Genomic DNA, 15,262 nt, shown 5'->3' on the forward strand with positions numbered 1-15,262 from the left:
GGTTAAGGTGGCTCAGAAAGGGCTAATTAACCTGGGAGGCTGCACATGGGGGAAAATTTAGGCTTGACTGACAAGCACTAATTGAAGATAGAGCCCATCTAGGCAGTAGGCAGGTGCAACGGTGGCGCCAGGCACCAGCGCTCCAAGCATGTGCCTGGGGCGGCAAGACGTGGGGGGGTCGTGCTGGTCCCTGCGAGGGCAGCAGTCAGGCAGCCCGCCGGCAAGCCGCCGAATCTGTGGGACCGGGAACTTCCCGCAGGCAAGCCATTGGGAAAGTGGCACAGTCCTGAGTTGGAAGACTGCCTGGAATGGCACCCAGACAGCTGGTTCAGTGAGACCCTGTTACCCCAGAAGGGGAAGACTGTATAGTGACCTGACCAGAGGACCAACTCCTGGAGTGTGAAAGAGGCCACAGCACAAACAAGAGACACGAGGGGGTGTCAGTTTGGGTGGAACTATTCCCCAGATGCAGCCATAAGAAGGTGCCCTGGTGGTGAGTAGAGAATCCTGTGACGCTCCCCTAGTTAAACTGGCTCAAGAAACCAATATTAAATGGGTTTCTGGTTTAAGAACCTTGGTTGCATATAACAAAGGAGTCTGGTGCTTTAGTTATGTAATGGCTCTTAAGACAGCATCCTTCCTTTTTGTCTTAGTAACTTTTACAGAACTTTTTCACCCGCCATATAAGACAATCAGTGTTACACATCTGATTTGACCTACCCAAATGGAGAAGCTCTACTCTGTGTTTTAACCACATGACTGATCAAACCAAGTCTACAGGCTCTGGCACAGAACCTCAAAGCTTGGTCAGTCTCTGACTAGCTACATGTTGTATTCTGAAGCATTCCACCTGACTTCTGTTATTTTATCCACTTTTTATAAGGAAATGTACCCCGAGATCAGACACCTCACAGCATTTTATGCGACGTCAATCCAGGGCATATTAATTCATCGGGAATACTGAGAAAATTCCAGATGGTTTATGAGAAACTGGTCAGGTCCCTGCACAAAAATGTGTCCGTCTATATAGATGAAGCATTCTCCTTCTTCCTAACTTCTTCCAGGATCTGTGTTTAAAACATGGAAGATCTTTCAACAGAACTCTGTTATGGTAGCATTAGAATCTGTTTACTGATTATATGTGGCAACTAATGGAAAATAACATCTTCAGAGTAACTTCTACAGAGTACATACTCATGCTGAAGCCTACATTGCGTTGTCTTTACTACTGTTGTTTCTTGCACTAGCTGAAGTCACGCAAAGGCTAGCCCATGCACAGCTTGTGCTGTGCAGACATACCCTAAATCTACACAGTTCCTTGACAATATATTGTTCGTCACATGTTGGAGAAAGTGACTATAACTATGGACATGATTTTCAGACAGACTGGCAAATAAAACCATCAGAGTGTCACCTCTGACTACCGGGCTTACAACATGATACACAATATTTAACATATATGAGAAAGCAAGTAAAGAACAGTTCACCCACAAGGCTGTGATATTTGTAAAACCAGCCAAACTAGAAGAAAGTAAGCCTTTGAAATAAGGCACAGTTGTGATGCTTTGCACTGGGGAGAAGGGTCTGTTCAGCACTCTCTCTCCTTGTATTAAATGTCCCACTTCACTGTAGAATCAGAGAATTTCAGTCACTGCTGTGACGTACAGAAGTATTATTATCTCCATTTCATAAACGTGACTTGTGCACGGTCACACAGGAAGTGTGTAGAGGAGCTGAACCTTTATCTCCCAAGTCCCAGTAGCTCAACCACAAGGCCTTCCTTTCTTCTCCGTTTGTCTTGTTTATCCTGGATATATAAATGGTTAAGCCTTATCTAATGTGGCCTCTTCATGGCGCAGCTGCACTATCCTATTTAAAATCGTATATACAACTGAAGACAGAATGACTTTCAAAAAAGTGAAGAAATGTCCCCAGGGATCTGGGAACATCAAGGCAACCTTCGTAAGTCGTATTCTTGCTCATAAAAAGGACTATAGAAAAAGAAATACAATATCCAAATCATGAATCCTCAAAAACAGCAGCTAATGTGCAATCATTTATTTGCCCTAGCCACATGCTCTGAGATGGCTACACTGGAATTGGAATGCTCTCTACTTGTTTATGTAATTCTGTTTCAGTATCTGCTTCGGGCTAAGCTTAATAGCTAAGCATGGGGCTATAAATTAGGACTGCGCTTAGCCTGGCTACCATATACTCTATTCCACCCATAATTCTCCCAGATGCCTCTCAGACCCCAGCAAACTCAACCAAAGATTTTATGAGTATTACTCCCACTTATTTCACTCTACAGAAAATTTTTATCTAAGGTGGCAGGTTTTCTAGATACCATTGTAAGGCTGAGCTGGGTTGTGCCTAACCGGATTTTTGTGCTTGTGAAAAGCTTCTGAACTGGTGGTTCCCCCCTTTCAAGCGACCAGCAAAAATCCACTGCTGCACAGAGTGGTTTTCTAAATGAAGGGGAACAGAATTGTACCCAGCACATTTGAGGATACCATGGGCTGGTCTTTTAAGGCAGGCAGATGCCTGATAAGAGTGGACTCTTGCCCAAGTTTCACTGTGATCTATGGTCGCACTTATGGAAAGTTGTTAAAAAGTTTAATAAAAACACAGAACCAACAAAAATAGTGGGGAATTGTAATTCTGAAATTAGCCATTCAGCAGACCCATGAATGAAAGGAAAACCTCTATAGTGGCTGACTTGTACTCATGTCCTTAGCAGCTCTACAGTCACTCTTGGTTGTAGCCTGTAGAGCAATATTTGTTCAAACTATGGTGATGTATGAAGTTTCTTGTCAGCTCCAGGGTCTGAATCTAAACTACTGTATGTAAAGGGACAGCTGGGCAGCAGCCCAGAAAAGAGATGCTCTAGCTCAAACAGAAGTTGATGCAGAAATCTTTGGCCTGTGTTATGCAGGATGTCAAGCCAGATGACCATAATGGTGCCTTCTGGCCTTAAAATCTATGAAGTACCTTTTTGTTTCTCACCAGAGCTAAGCCTTCCCCCTCTGTCCTCTCACTTTCCTTGTGAGCTAAGGTCAGCTGTCTTCTGCCATGTTGGAAAGAAAATCCTGGGCCCAAAGCTTTTTTGCTGGTAAGAGCTGTTCAGGCTACAGCAAGATAACATCCCCCTCTGTTTATTTTTATTTTGCAGCTGAATTTGTTTTAATGCCTGTTGGTTTGTACATTCAAAATTCTCTACCAGGTTTTTGGACTCTTGCCTTCTAATGCTCCCTTCCCACCTCAAATGTGTATTTTCATATGGAGTACTTTAAAATGTGCTTAAATGCTGCCGAACTCACTCTGTGTGAAAATAGTTCAAAGGACTCTGTACAGAACTTCTCTCCACCATCCCATGCATGCAACTAGAACTAAAGCTAGCCTTCATCCTTGTGGAGAGTTTGTCCCATTTCCCAGCACTTGACTGAAAAAATTAAATTCTTCACCCTGATCATAATGAGTTATTTATAGAACACTGAGCAAGGGCTATTTTCTGGGAGTCCTTAGATAAGGCTGAGGCCAGGAAACAGCTTGCAGTTGTCCCTTCAAATTCAGCTAGCCTTTGCCATATTGTTTCATTATTTCCTCCCTTGTTATCTTCAAACATTCTTTCAAAGCAAAAGCTGACAGGAACAGGAAGGCTGGCAAGGGACTGGCTGCCGTGTGGTTTTTGTTTGTGCTTTTAAAATGGCCTTTTTAAAATATATATATACACACGAGCTCACCAAGGATATCAAGTCAAACTAACAGTGCTCCGGGGTCTCACTCTGACAGCACATGAAGCAAGTTATACTCCTTTCCCTCTTCAGCGGAGAGGGCTCTAAGAGCTTTCTAATCAGCTCACTGTCAGCCTGTTTCCTCTGATCATCTTAAATGGACGCACTCTGGGCTTACAGCTGCCAAAACTATTGCTTGGATTGAAAGCATGGGAGCATTTGAGAGGGAGTTTTTAACTCCCATTCAAAATTATCAAGGAGACAGCAATCTGAGGGAGATGGTTCTTTTCTTTTTGATTAAAATATTCTTAGCAACTTGTGAGCAGATGGGAAATCATCACTCTGGCTAATGAGTTCTGTTTTTTTTTAATCTTGGTCCTTTAAGATGTAACATTTATTTCTTTGCTCTTTGTGGAATTTGTACTTCTGTAAATGAGATGTCCAAAATGTTTGTGTAAGAGGTGAACTTTCTGTGGAAAGTCAGCCAAAAGCCTGACTATGCTTGCTGTAGGCATTTTTGTGAAAATCTCCAATTACCTCCAGCTGACACTGATAGAAATTCATTTGTGGACTATACTGTGAATGGTCAAAGGGTATATCTGATCTGATCTCTTTCTGCAGCTTTATCCTTAATTCCCCAGAAGACTGCTAAACCAAGATTTTCAAAGCAGATTAGTGATTTTGGGTAGCACGAATTTGGTGCGTATCTTAAAAGACCAAAAAAAGGATCTGATTTTTGAGAAGGACAGAGCATCTGTTTTCTGAAAGTAGGACTTCTCTAAGATGTCTCATGCTGGGCAATTAAAAATGGAGGCACCCAAAATCACAAATTGCTTTTAAAAATCTTAGCCATAGTTGTTAACTGTTATCATCAGGCAGGAGTCCATGTAATCCAGCTAAATTAATAAATCAATGACATTTTTCTTTCTTCCGGTTTACACATTTATAACTGACGCAGTCTTCCATGACTCAGCTCAAAGCCTTTTTTTTTTTAGCCCCTCTCAACCTTTCTTTGTCTGTTAGCCTTTGCTGAGATCCCTTACTTTGTCATAGCTCCAAGGACAGACAGTATGTTGGCCTTCCAATCTTAGAATGTTTTTTAAAATGAGATGCAAAGTTGGAGTGAGCAGAAGAGAGCAGGCAGAGGCTCTTCCTTAAAAAATTATATTTGAAATGGTGGAGGTATATTTTAAACTAATGCACAATGCAGCCAGTTAATTTTTCTTTATTGGCTGAGGCATTTTCACATGGGGCTCAGCAAATAGGGAATTGTGTGTTCTTGGTGAGTTTGTGTATATAATATTTAAGATTTTGGTGAGCTACATGGGAGCAGACCCCTGTATCTGCACAGAGCCCTATTGACTTCCATATTGGTCTAGAGCAGTGTTTCCCAAACTCGGCCCGCGCCGTTTCCAGCAGCTCCCGTTGGCCTGGAGCAGCAAACGGCGGCCACTGGGAGCCGTGATCAGCTGAACCTGCAGACAGGGCAGGTAAACAAACCAGCCCGGCCTGCCAGGAGTTTTCCCTACACAAGCGGCGTCCCAAGTTTGGGAAACATTGGTCTGAGATTAGCCTGTGCAGTACTCATCATAGGACTGGATTGTTACAATTCAGTTTGGACTAATCAGTGAACACTACCAGGTTCTGGTTTAGTCCTAGTAACAATGAAAACAAGTCTTATTTCTTCCATCCCCTTCTTCTTTGGGCTTTTTCAGGTCTCCTCTGGAAGAATCATAGAAATATAAGACTTAAGGGACTTCAGAGTCATCCAGTCCAGCCCCCTGTGCTGTGGCAGGACCTAGACCATCCCTGTCAGATATTTGTCCAATCTGTCTTAAAAACCACCATTGGATTCCACAACCTCCCTTGGAAGCCTATTGCAGAGCTTATCTACCCTGAGGTAACGCATGGACAGGCACGTGGAGTCATGTGACCCCCCCAGATTTCTGGCACGGTTGTTGTGCCCTGCTCTGAACCCCACTGCATACCACCAGAACCTTTAAATTGTGCCCCCACTATCAACAGTTATGAATTATCTCTGCTTATAGTTTAAAAGTTTTCCCTAATATCTAACGTAAATCTCCCATTTTGCAGATTAAGCCAATTACTTCTTTCCTACCGCCAGTTGTTATGGGGAACAATTGATCACAATCCACTCTATAAAAGCTCTTAACATATTTGAAGAGTGTTGTCAAATCCTCCCCCGCCCAATCTTTTCTCAAGACTAAACATGCCAATTTTTTAAAAACTTTTCCTCAGAGGTCACATTTTCTAAACCGTTTATCGCTGTTGTTGCTCTCCTCAGGACTCTCTAATTTAAACTCATCTTTTCTAAAACGTGGTGCCCAGAACTGGCCACAGAATTCCAGCTGAGGCCTCACCAGTGCCGAGTTATCTTCTGCATCTTACAGCACTCCTGTTAATACATCCCACAATTATATTAACTTTTTTTCACAACTGGACCACATTGTTAAGTCATCTTCAATTTGTGATCCATTATACCCCAAAGTTCCTTTTCAGCAGTACTACCACATAGCCAGTTATTCCCCACTTCGTAGTTGTGTATTTTATTTTTTCCTTCCTGAGTGTAGTACTTTGCACTTATCTTTTATTGAATTTCATGATGTTGATTTCAGACCAATTCTCTAATTTGTCAAGGTCATTTTGAATTTTAATCCTGTACTCCAAAGTACTTACAACCCTTCCCAATTTGGTGTCATCTGCACAATTTTAAAGTATATTCTCCTCTCCATTTTCCAAATAATTAAAGAAAATATTGAATAGTACTGGACCTGGGACTGAGTCCTGTGGGGGACCACTGGATACAGCCACCCCATTTGAAGTTGAAGTCTCATGTGGGATCCCTGTTTCACAGTTAAGAATCATTGCATTAGACTATTCATCGTGCATGACTGTAAAGTGGAAAGCTTAGCTGCATTTTTGGATGATCGACCTACTTTTGGAAAGTTGCTGAAATATTTAAAAAAACAAAACAAAAAACAACGCAACCCCCCCACCAAATCCAAAATTTGTGTATAATGCAAACCCATGTATGAAAACGGCAGCACTGATCCCCATCCCACTTTATATTGATTTTCAGGATTAGTTAGAAAAAGATGTGTACTTAAATAACTGATTTGGTATTCTTGGTAATGACATCTCCCCTGAAACATTATTTTCATGCCATATTCCTGTGGAAAAAACATTCCTTTCTGCTGGAATTCCATTAAAATAAAGCATTAATTAAATGTATTTGATCTTTTATGCTCTGAATTGTTGTGTGATTAGAATGTACATATTAGATCTTTGGGATAGATTTTTCAAATGTCCAAGTTGCTCACACGAGCCCAAGTGAGTGTGTGCAATTTGAGGTTTGCAGATATGTAACCCACTGGTGAGTGTGTTAGAGGTCTTCCTCTGTGCTGATCAATAGAGGGTCTGTGTTATTACAGCCCTTAGTGCCTATAGCCACTTATGCTGTTAGATCAGGAGGTTCCCAGTTCAGTCCCCCCAAGATGGCAGCCATCACACATGCAAACTGAGCATGGGCTAATTTGGGCAGATGATCATTGTCCCCAGATGATATGTCCCTTGTAATAGTTTTGGTACTTTCCTTTTGTCAGACTTTGATTTGTGGTAGATAGTGCATCTCAATATTTACCTGGATTTTATAATACACCGCTACCTCAATATAACCCCACCCGATATAACACGAATTTGGATATAATGCAATAAAGCAGTGCTCCGGGGCGGGGGGGCGGGGCTGCGCACTCCGGTGGAGCAAAGCAAGTTCAGTATAACACGGTTTCACCTGTAATGCGGTAAGATTTTTTGGCTCCCAAGGACAGCGTTATATCGAGGTAGAGGTGTAATACCAAGTTGTAATACCAAATATTGTAAAGTCTTACCATACAGAATTGGGATTTTGCAGGTTTCTTTAAAATATTCCTTTCAGATTGCAAAATTTAAATTATATGCAAAATTAGCTTTGTTGTTATATGCTGGAAAATTCCCCTGCACCCATGGTTACAAAGTTACTATGTAAACAGAACAAACTGTATTTGTTATTATCAGACTACCTAGAGCATCAGCAAATTAGTAAAAAAAATGTTCTGGTGTTAGAAGTATGTGATGATAAACTATGGATCTAATACATGTCTCTGTGTAGCTTAACAAAACAAAAGGGCCACTAGCCCTTAAAGTGAAGTTATATAATATAAACGTATACAGTAATATAGTATTAAATTGATTTATATTATATATTGGGCTTAATACAGGGATAACTCGGTGAAATTTAATGGCCTGTGATCTACCTGAGGTCAGATTAGGTGATCTAATTGTCCCTTCTGACTTTAATCTTAGAGTCTATACAGTGGTGAGATAGAGGACCTGTTTGCAGCAGTACAGTATCCTATTAGATCTTATGTTTTCTTGTTTATGAACATGGCTTTTAAATTTATTCTGGGACATATTTTTGGATTGTCACTATTACATATGCTAGTGCCGAGTCATTCACAGCAGGTGCATTACTCTTTCCTATATATTCACTATGTTAACACACTATGTTAACACCCATATATAGGAAAGAGTAATGCAATAATCCAAAAATGTTTTCCAAGATCATGCCGAAGTTGCATCTGCAAAATTGGCTTGAAACTGCTGTGCACCAGTACGAGCATCAGTGCCAATTTTGTGTGCACTAATACCTTTTTCTGTGCATTAAAATAGGGTTTATATGCACAGTGGGCACATTTGCAATTTTTTAAATACAGACCCTCGTATCACTCATACAGCGAATCATCAGATACCATCTGCTTTCACGAACCATTGCTACACAGGCAAACATTAAACATTTTACCAAGATCTTATGAAACTGGTTTGTAGTTTTCATGTATTTCTGTTCCCAACAGTATAAGTCACCAATATATTACATGTGTAATACAAGTTTTCTTATTGAAAGGTGACCTGCAAAGGGGAAAAAAACCCCTGAACTTGTGCTTTCTCTCTCTCTCTTTTTTTCCTTTCCTTTCTCTTCCTTTCTTTCTTAATTTGTTTTTGTTTTCTAAGTTTTCTTTTATTTGGTTATTTTGACATTAGAAATTCAGGTCCTGTCTAGGTTGGAAGTCTCTATGGTGACTGAAGAACTAGTGAAACAATGACCCCACAAAATCTAAGACTTGATCTATATTTAAAATGTATACTGGCATACCTGTGTCAGTTGCGGGTGACTTTTTCACACCCCTGAAAGACATAGCTATACTGATTAAAAACCCCAGTATAGATACAACTATGCCATTAAAGGAGTGCTTCTGTCAGCATAATTAAGATTGTTCGAGGAGGTGGTGTTCTACTGTCAGTGTCTACTGTGTCTAAGCAAGGGCACTATGTCAGCATAGTTATGTTGGCGTAGGCTGTCCAGTGGAGACATATCCTGAGGCCTGGTCTACACTAGAAAGTTAGTTTGACTCAGGGGCAGGGCTTAAATTCAGCCGGAGCCCACTGGAACAGGCTCTAGTAAATATTTTCAAACCTATGGTAACCCCAGCATGCACCACAGGGCTGAAACCCCAAGCCCCCACACCCTTCCCCTGCAGGGCTAAAGCCCTGAGACCCCCTGCCCCACAGCTGAAGATTAGAGCCCCAAATGGGGTGTTTGTGTATGTGGGTCTTTGGGAAATAATCTCTGAGAATTTAAACCCTGTTTAGGGGTATGAAATGTGTGATGTAGTTAAGCCGACATAGTCTCCAGTGTAGACAGTGCTAGGTTAATGGACCAATTCTTCTGCCCAACTATCTACTGTCTCTCAGGGAGGTGGATTACCTATGCAGATGGGAGAACCCCTCCTACCGACATAGGTACTGTCTACACTGAAATGTTACTGTGACACAGCTGCAGCGCTTCAGCAGAGCCGCTGTAGTGTTTCAGATGTAGACAAACCCTTAGAGACTGAAAGCTAAGCAACTGAGAAGGAAGGGGGGTGTTTCATTCAGACTGTTGAAAACTCTTTGCTTTGGTGTTTTTTAGTAACATGTTATTTAATCTCAATGACCAATCAATGCTTGAGAATAAGGGTAGTCTTTGTTAAAGGAGTAACACCCTCACACCTCAATTCAAGGCGTTAGAGCTCATATTAAACTTCCCTGAGATTTCTCATAGGTGCTCCAGCAAAAACAAGGAAGGCCAGAATTCATTCCTTATATTTCTAGGCAAGAAACAAACAAACTGAACAAACTTTATAAAATGTTTTCTGTCTCTTTATGAATACAAATAAAGAAGCAACACTAGCAACATTATTAAATAGTTTGCAGGTTACCTGTAAGTACATAGGCACCTTCTGCCTGATTCAGTCACTAATGCCAAGATCTAGTGTCTTGACAACACAAGCCATTATCATAGAAGCAATTGTGTTGGCACAAATTGAAATGTGATTTAATAGAAAAAAGTTGTGTTTGAGAAGCAGGCTAACTAGAAAGGGGAGAGCTTCTGTTTACTGGTGATTGGCAATGACAGGAAAGGAAATGATGGGAGAGTGACAGTTTCCTAGGGATTTCTTAAATTACATTATTGTACATTGAAAAATGCTGCATGAGTTGGACAGTGATTCTTTAAATCATACAATATTGTGTCAAAGTCATTTGACAATTCCAATCCCAAATAAACCTGTGGACCCAAATTCCAGGCTGTGCCTTAAAGCCTGATCCTGAAAATGATAACACACACAAGTAGGCCCATCTAATGCAGGCACAGTCATGCATGAATTAAGCATTCACAGGATCAAGATCTTATTGTGCACCCCATGAATCCCTTTGACAGGATGTAAGTCAGCCTGAAATGTGGCCTATGATCTCTAAAGCAGAGTTAAAAATGAAACAAAGCCTAATAAATCTGAACCATATTTCACATCTGAGTCATTGAAACTCTGTACAGTAAACACTTGTATACAAAATGGAAGTTTATTTTCCACAACTTAAGCTGTTTTAGTAGGTTGTTTCCCCTGCTTCGTGAACCTTCAGAATGTTAAGAAAATGCACCAGAAACAAACAAGGACTTTCTTTTATAAGTAAATATTTACAGCAGCCAACTTGGATACTTTAGATTGGGGCAGATTTACCTAAAACAGACACCAAATGCACAAGCTATGGGGGCTTGATCCTGCTCCCACTGTTACCATTGACATGACCGATACCTCTGCTCAAAGTAGAAATGGCACTTCCTGAAATAGCAGCAGCACCTCATAATATGTATTTGGAGTCCAAAGCACAACTAGCCAGCGCTTTGATGGAATCGGGTAAGGCAATTTGTGCTGGATAATTCAAAACTTTTTACATGTTCCTTCACAAATCGAAACAAATCTGTTTTTCTTTATTTGGTGTCCCTGGCTGTATCCACGATAGAAATTCCCTATTTTGTTTGGCTTAGATGTGGATGGTAACTTCCTTTTGGGCCAAAAAATTCAGCCCTGAAATGGGAGCTTTGTCACTACCATGGTGAAGACTCCAAATATCTCTGAGGAGCTGATCAACCCTCCTGAGACACAGCCAGTCACCTACAAGGCTCTCTTGGTGGTGTTTGCGACCCTGGGAAAGAGGCCACGACCCAAAGTGCATGAATCCCATGGGATCTGCACAGGTCCCGAGGGATCCACAGGAGACCAAATCCATCTGTCAGAAGCCCTGTGTACTCTCGCCAGTGAGCAGCCATACTCTCTCCCACCTCCTGGCCAATGGGTTGTAATGGAGCTGTTCTGTCAGTTCTTCTCTAGCCAGTGGCTGCTCCCAGGACTCTCCTTTAAAGGGATAACCCTACATTTCCAGAGGAATGTCTGCTGGCCCCGTGGGAGGAGTGTGTGTGTTTGCACCCAGCCCAGTTCTCCACTGGCCCCCAGTGCAACTCCGCACAGGGAGAACCCAGCACAAGGTTTTCAGGGAAAGAATGGGAACACTACTGCAGTGCCAGCTGACCTTCTCCATCTCACACTTTCTATGCAGGAGGGGAGACTTGTGCCCAAAGTCCCCTTCACATGCAGATAAAGGGAGAATGATTAGAACAGGGGTCAGCAACCTTTCAGAAGTGGTGTGCCGAGTCTTCATTTATTCACTCTGATTTAAGGTTTCACTTGCCAGTAATACATTTTAACGTTTTTAGAAGGTCTCTTTCTATAAGTCTATAATATATAACTAAACTATTGTTGTATGTAAAATAAATAAGGTTTTTAAAATGTTTAAGAAGCTTCATTTAAAATTAAATTAAAATGCAGAGCCCCCCGGACCGGTGGCCAGGACCCAGGCAGTGTGAGTGCCACTGAAAATCAGCTCGGGTGCTGCCTTTGGCACACATGCCATATGTTGCCTACCCCTGAATTAGAACCTGGGTCACTATTTCACCTTTTCTCCATTTCTTATTTCCCTTGCTAAATATATTTTGGATTGAGAGAGAAGAGAAAACCTCAGAATTCTGATTGAGATGAAGCTCCACAAGTTAAAAAATAGGTCCTGATGTAAGACTGCTGGTGATGAAGAGCATAGATCTGGGTTTGACAGGTTCAGAGAGAAAGAGCTAGTTTGCACAGCCAAAGGAGGCATATTTGTAAGTGTGGTGGAGTGCCATTGTCTGAGAAACTCTCCTCTCTTATGATAGCCTCAAGTCTCCACTGCGTACATTTTAAAGTAGCATAGGCACTTGATGGGGATGCATGAGACATGACTTCTCTGCAGCACTGCCACTGACCTGCTGTGACCATAGGCAAGTTACGTCACCTCTCTGTGCTTCTGTTTCTCTTCCCACTTTTGTCTGTCCTGCCTATTTAGACTGCAAGCTTGTTGGAGCTGGCACTCTCTCTCACTAGGTCTGTACAATTCCCATTCTCAGTTGGCACTGCAATGTACAACTGTAAAACAACAAATTTTTCTGTCTGGTAAATCCTCATGAATTCAAGAGCGTTTCTAGCATCCAGAAAGACTCTGGGACCTCAGATTAAATTTAGAAAGCTATTACACTGTGTTATCTACATACAAACCATAGTAAAGAAAACACCAAGGCCCACCTAAATACCCCAAAGCCATTGAGGCTTATGGTCTTCTGGAAGCCTCGTTGCTCCATTCTGCTGCTCCTTGTTACTTTCTATAGATATAACATCTATTTATCTCTGCTTTTTGCTTGGTGTGGATAAATCTAGTCTCTAAAAAAACAAACAAAGCATTAAGATTAAGAGACAAGGCAGACTCCTCAACCCTCTATAATAAGGAACAGAACCCCAAACTTCTTCAGACCTTTACTTTCCAGCCTCTCTCATCATTCAGGGTGCTCAGACATTTTGACTATTGCTTCTAAAGCACAGTATCACTGCCAGCAGAAAGGACTGGGAGCTAGAAAGGTTCTAATCTTGTTGAGAGAGTAGAACTCACTGGGTGACCTTGGACAAGTCACCTGACCTTTCTTGCTCACACTCAACACACTTCAAAATCTGGGTATAAGAAGGATGGAAACCATTTGTTGCAACTGCTCAGTGCTAGACTGTTTAAACTACATCTCTGCCAGCCATTCCCTGGGAATACCTGCACTAGAAATGCTTATTTACTGGAGTTAATGCCACTTCCATGTGCATTTTCATTTCACTTCTGCTCTTTCCCTTTTCTGATCCTCTTTGTTTAGCATTTGTGCATAACACCAAAAGTGAACATGCTGCATATCTCCTTTTAGTTCATATTCTCTCTCTCTTCCCCCCAACCTCTATTCCTATTAGTACCTTATCTGATAAATAAATACTAAACTAACCAACATAATTGCTATACAAGACTTTGCCTCCTGAAGTTGGTCCAATGCCTCTGTTCAGCATAGCCTACTGTCTCGCTGTGCTTCCTAACACATAGGTTCCTCTCAAAATATACATGAAAATTACATTTTATTCAACTAGTTAGTTTTACCGTTCCCACTTGGATATGAATCTCCATACTTATCTGCTGAGAAATTATCCTCAACACTGTACACTTCAACTCAGCTCACAGATGAAAGACCAGAAGCAGGATATTGTCATGTAGACAGGGACATATTTCTTTCTATGGGGTTTTTTGTGTGCTTTTTTTTTTTTTTAATTTGGTTAATTTAAAAAAAACACAGCTATAAAATAGGTTTCAAAGATGTTTCAGTTACCTATTAATAATAAGGACCTACATTTTAAACAGAATGACAAATTAATTTCTTTTTTATTGTGAGCATCTAGACCAGGGGTAGGCAACCCCGAAGGCAGCACATGAGCTGATTTTCAGTGGCACTCACACTGCCTGGATCCTGGCCACCGGTCCAGGGGGCTCTGTGTTTTAATTTAATTTTAAATGAAGCTTCTTAAACATTTTATAAACCTTATTTACTTTACATACAACAATAATTTAGTTATATATTATAGACTTATAGAAAGAGACTGTCTAAAAACGTTAAAATGTATTACTGGCACGGGAAAACTTATATTAGAGTGAATAAATGAAGACTCGGCACACCACTTGTGAAAGGTTGCCGACATCTGATCTACACTCTGTATTGCACGTTATTGGAATGAGTGACCCCTTGCCCTGTGGAGTTGTAGTATAGTAAACTATGGACTGCTCTTGTAGTGGAGAAGCTTTCACACCAAGTATGTACACAAAAGAAGCACCAAAAAGAGGATAGGTATTTACAAATTTGGTTACCCTTTCTAGCGTATGTGGCAGAAGAGAGCTTCCCACCTGGCAAGCCAGAATTTTTAGCTAGATTCTTTGAATATTACCTGATCCTGAATAAGTAATGTATGATGTAGTGTGTTAATACTTTATTGTAGCTTTGCCTTATAATTTTTTTTAAAAGCTACATCATAGCTTTCAGAGATGCACTGGTTACCTGTGAGTAATGATACCTAGCACTTTTCATCAACAGATCTCAAAGAACTTTACAAAAGAAGTCATTATCCCCATTTTGCAGATGGGGAAACTGAGGTACAGGGAGGGAAGTGACTTGCCCAAAGTCACCCAACAGGCCACTTGTCAAGCTGGAAATAGAACCTAGGTCTCCTAAGTCAAAGTCCAGTGCTCTATCCTCTAGGCAATATTGCATCTAAGGGCTGGATTCATTCTATACATCTTTGTTCTTAAAGGTTGAAGTTTAGCTTTTTGCTGAGGCTGTTTCTGCTTCAGGCTTTTGGTAGACAAACACACATCAGCTAATTTGCTTTTCGAATAATTTAAAGAACATGGTAAGTAGTTTGCTGGAAAAAAGCAGGCTTACCTAAGAAGTGTTATAATGTAGTGCAGATGGAAGCTTTGGATTCCAAATACCACTTCCCTCCCCCGCACGGTGCACTTTTAGCACACTGGTCACTGCAAAACTAAAAAATAAAGCACAAATGTTTACTCTAAAAGCTGGAATGAAAAGTTCTCCAACTCTGCAATGGCAGCTAACTAACAAAAACACTCCAAGAACCACAATAAAGTACCATAAAACCTTGTGTTGCTCAGTGGGTTGTTGATATGTATTGATATAACTGTGCAATACTACATGC

At 41.0% G+C, this 15,262-nt stretch overlaps 1 long non-coding RNA gene across 1 annotated transcript in view; it reads right to left on the reverse strand.

The window, feature by feature from the left end:
* The window catches only part of LOC123364336, an 83,631-nt gene extending 68,577 nt beyond the window's left edge, over nucleotides 1–15,054 (reverse strand). The window contains exon 1 of the long non-coding RNA XR_006577074.1: nucleotides 14,989–15,054. This is a non-coding gene — a long non-coding RNA (uncharacterized LOC123364336). The remainder of the gene's footprint in view (nucleotides 1–14,988) is intronic.
* Nucleotides 15,055–15,262: the final 208 nt, after the last annotated feature.

This window comes from Mauremys mutica, chromosome 2 (genome assembly GCF_020497125.1).
Source record: "Mauremys mutica isolate MM-2020 ecotype Southern chromosome 2, ASM2049712v1, whole genome shotgun sequence".
NCBI classification, from domain to species: Eukaryota; Metazoa; Chordata; order Testudines; family Geoemydidae; genus Mauremys; species Mauremys mutica.